This window comes from Schistocerca cancellata, chromosome 4, assembly GCF_023864275.1.
Source record: "Schistocerca cancellata isolate TAMUIC-IGC-003103 chromosome 4, iqSchCanc2.1, whole genome shotgun sequence".
In the NCBI taxonomy this organism is placed as follows: Eukaryota; Metazoa; Arthropoda; class Insecta; order Orthoptera; family Acrididae; genus Schistocerca; species Schistocerca cancellata.
This window is the reverse complement of record NC_064629.1, coordinates 308,030,053-308,034,543: the sequence shown is the minus strand read 5'-3', so window position 1 is coordinate 308,034,543 and position 4,491 is coordinate 308,030,053. Positions and strand designations below refer to the sequence as shown.

General features: G+C 44.5%; 1 pseudogene; it reads left to right on the top strand.

Annotated features, from left to right (window-relative positions):
* Nucleotides 1–301: 301 nt before the first annotated feature.
* On the top strand, nucleotides 302–419 carry LOC126185445 (5S ribosomal RNA; annotated as a pseudogene).
* Nucleotides 420–4,491: the final 4,072 nt, after the last annotated feature.

The following is a 4,491-nucleotide window of genomic DNA, read 5'->3' as shown; positions in this document are numbered from 1 at the left end:
TACAGCTATACCATTGCCAACAGCATTTCGAGATGTCCTCAAGACGGAATTAGCTCATCTGGTACAACAAGGCATTCTCATAGCCATTATATCAAGTCAGTGGGCAACAAAGTTGGTATTTCTATTCAAATCAAATGTTTTTTTCCATGTCTGTGGTTGTTTTAAAGCAAGTGCTCACGTCACAACTCTCAAATGGTCAGTACTTCCCCAAAGTTGATTTATCCTAAGCATATCTGCAATTTCTGCCAAATTAACAGTCACGCCATTTAATGGTTATTAACATCCTATTTGGATTTTACGGGGCAACGGCCTTGCCGCAGTGGATACACCGGTTCCCATCAGATCACCGAAGTTAAGCGCTGTCGGGCGTGGTTGGCACTTGGATGGGTGACCCTCCAGGCCGCCATGCGCTGTTGCCATTTTTCGGAGTGCACTCAGCCTCGTGAGGCCAACTGAGGAGCTACTCGACCGAATAGTAGCGGCTCCGGTCAAAGAAAACCATCATAACGACCGAGAGTGCGGTGTGCTGACCACACGCCCCTCCTATCCGCATCCTCAGTGAGGATGACACGGCGGTCAGATGGTCCCGATGGGCCACTTGTGGCCTGAAGACGGAGAGCTTTCTTTTCATTTGGCGTTTACAAACGTAACAGGTTCGCATTCAGAGCTGCTAGCGTACCAGCAATTTTCCAACGTTTTTGGATCAAATTCAAAATGGTTCAAATGGCTCTGAGCACTATGGGACTTAACATCTGAGGTCATCAGTCCCCTAGAACTGAGAACTACTTAAGCCTAACCAACCTAAGGACATCACACACATCCATGCCCGAGGCAGGATTCGAACCTGCGACCGTAGAGGTCGCTCAGTTCCAGACTGAAGGTCCTACAACCGCTCGGCCATTCCGGCCGGCGTTTTTGGATCAGCCGATTGAAAAGATTCTGAATACATTTGACTATCTCGAGGATATACTAGTAAGTGTCGATACAAGAGAGCAGGGTCTTGCAGACTACTGTTGCTGTTCCATGCACTACAACAAAATGAACTAAAGTGCAGTAGTCTACAAAAGTGTGAATTCTTTCAAGATCATGTGGAATACTTAGGCCACATGCTGAGTCGTGGAAAACCTTCAGTCATTTATTTGCTCTGACATCTGCCTCTCTGTCGCTGTCCATACATGACTCAGCAGCTTATTAGATCTGACTTCGACACCTCTGTGGACTGCGAATACACCAACGCTGATGGATCTGCGTGACAGCTTATTGGTTCTCACTTCGACACCTCTATGGACTGCTAATACGCCAACGCTAATGGAATTGCGTGACTGTAGACTATCTTGATTTTACTCTTGGCGCGTAACTTCGCTACGATCTGGCGCGAACTTGTTTTACAAACTGTCAATCCATGTCATTGTGCATCCATTTTTACTGTACAATTAAGAATGTTTTTTCACTTTAGCAGGAGTAACAATCATGCTTTGTTTCCAAAAACAGTTGATCTATTATTAACAGACATGCTTGAAAATTTTACACAAACATGTGTAAAACAATATGGATTAGCTCCTATGTTGTACCTTCTAGCACCAGGCTCATCATGGGACGCAGTGTTGAAAATTACAAAACAACTATTTAAATCATTACGTGATTGCGATATGATTTTAACAATCGAAAAGAGAATAATAAGGGTTTTGTGTCTTAGTCTGACGTAAGCCACACAGGTCACAGCCGTGAACCAAGTAGCGTATGGAATCCAAGATCAACGCTAAGCTGATGGCCGAAAGCGCAGAAGAGGGTGAACATAACGACTGCAAGTAACGTGAGCTCCTCTCAGTGCCCATGAACAAAGCTAGAGTTGCATTAAACACAACAAATAAACACTTCTCTGCTGAGGTCATCGGTCCCTATACTTACACACTACTTAAACTAGCTTACACTAATTTATGCTAAGAACAACACCCACACCCACGCCCGAGGGAGCACTCGAACCTCCGCCGGGAGGGGCGGCGCAAACAGTGACATGGCGCCTCAAACCGCACGGCCACTCCGAGCGGCTAAACACTTCTTGTTCGAGGTCGTATTACAGGTCCAGAAGATGAGGTATAAGTTGTATCCGTGAACAAGCATACGTTGGCTTCAGTAACGAGGTCCAAGCTACCAATACACTCGCCGTACCGGATATTTCTTTCTTGTAGATCCCAATCGCCATTCCCATGTAACGTGTCTACCACGATTCTTGGAGTCGCGCCAGAAGGAAATGGATATATGCGCGAGAAACAACAGTGCCGCTACTCTTCGTGTCTGTATCCCAGGCTGTGGGTTTAAATAGACACAAAAATTAAATGTTTATATGAGTAAGAAACCACAAACTAAATATAAGTGTACACTTGAAGTTCATCTTATAATAACCATAAGGATGTGTTATTAGCCTCTGGGAGAAAACACAAAATATTAACTACTTTAGGTTGTAAAAAAAACCGTGATATCCATTAAAGAATCTTCAATAATATCTCTCTCTAGAGATGAGAATTACATGGACAGATTGTATTCTGAGGTTCACCCTGGTAAAATAGCTTTATGAACATTGATTTTTATGCAAGGCTTAAATAAGAAATGACTGTATTGGGAAAGGCCTTAATTTGCAAGTGCACGAATAATAATGTTGGGTAAGGCTGTTAACAACATTAGTAGTAGGGTGAGGGTGGCACGAGGAGAATTTTGATATAGAAAAAGGAAACTCAGAGGACGAGAAATCGGTGAACTATGCTCTACAGACGACAAAACTAGCATTTCGTAGGACTGGGATATTCTTGTTTAACATTCGATGGCCTTGTGTACTGAAATCACAAGGTCATTAAAAAGCTCTGTGGTGCGCTGCTGGGTGCGACTGCACTACTTGTGTGCTTGGCTGATCCATTCCCCGCATCAGGCTGCAGCCGCCTTACATCATGTTGGGGGCTTGGTCTGCCTCCACTGGACAGCATTCATGACGGCTGCCACAGATGCCTCGCCTCGCATTTCATTACCACACTCGCCTCCTGCTCTGCTCCGACATCTTGAATGAAAGGGTGGTAAACACCCTGTGCCACGCCCGCTCTTAACTCTCCAGCCGCCGGCAGGGTGACCACCCACACTCGCCTGCCTCCCCGCCCACACTACAGGCCCCCAGCCCTCGGCTTCCGCGCTACAGAGGGTTGGCAGCCAGCAGCTAAAGAGAGAAATAGGCAGATGATTGTAACGTACAACGCCGTCAGTCCCAAGGCTCGTGGCGGTGGGCACGTACCACGTACAATAGATGTGTTTCCAAAGATCAGCGTCTTTCTCTGACAGCTGTGCCCTGACAAAAACAACAACATATGTTTCGTTTCGAGGGATGCAGCTGCCACTGGGATGGCCAGGCTATCTATTTGTCCCAGAATGAACAAAGTGTGTTTTTCTAGAGATAGCAGATGCATCCAATTTTCCATCCACATGCCACCAAATAAAATATGTTTTCAGAAATAGCCTCTATCGGTTTGCCAGAATTTTTTTTCTCCCCCACAGCAACCGCCTGCACTAAGGCTGCTTGAAGAAGAAAAAGAAGTTGAGGTTAGCATCCTCCTCGCACAGCTGTACCCTAACTAGGAACAACATGTATTTTGAGGGATGAAGCTGATGTCAGAAGTGCCAACTGTCTGTTTGCCTCAGAATTAACAAAAAATGTTTTCTAAAGTTAGCAGCTCCGTCCAGTTTTCCAGCAACTTGCCAACAAACAAAGGATGTTTGACCCAGAACTTTTTGTCTCCCTCACAACTGTGTTCTGTTTCTCAAGCACCTTCACCAAGCCTACTTGAAGAAAAAGGAGAGAAGTTATTAGTTGCCAGTATGGTATTCTGAGTTCCTGTCGGTCCTCTGCAAAATAGAGGGTGTAGTCTGAAGGTATATGAAGCCCAACCGCCACCACAATCATCATCAGTCTTTGACAGTTCCTAGTTGTGTCCATGTGACTCCCACAATATGAAACGGTCAGTCAGTAGTGATGTCAGTGGCAGTGGTGATGGGAAATGGTCAAAGTTGGCAATTGACATATAAGTGTTTATAAAATAAATTACGAGTTAAAATTGAGACATTTATAAAATTTCGAAGCAAAGTATTCACAATTTTCCGAGATTGTGATACATTTTCGTAACAAGTGGTTATAAGAGTTCTTTTTTCTTAGTATTACAGCACTCATTCCCGAAATGTTGATGGAACTAGAACGCCAGCTGGAAGCTGAAAGTCGCCAGCAAGTAAAAGAGGTTCTGCTACGACCATGTAAGAACTTCTCCAAATTCTGTGTGATAGTTTACATATTCAGAAAATAACTCTCGGTGTATTTAGATCGTAATAGTGTTTATAAAATTTTTGATCCCGCTGTTGCAGCATTACAGTGGCTGCTGACGGACATTGAGCGGCTGCTGGAGGCCAACCGAAATGCTGCAAGAACTAAGTACATTAGTAATATATTGTCGGTAGAGG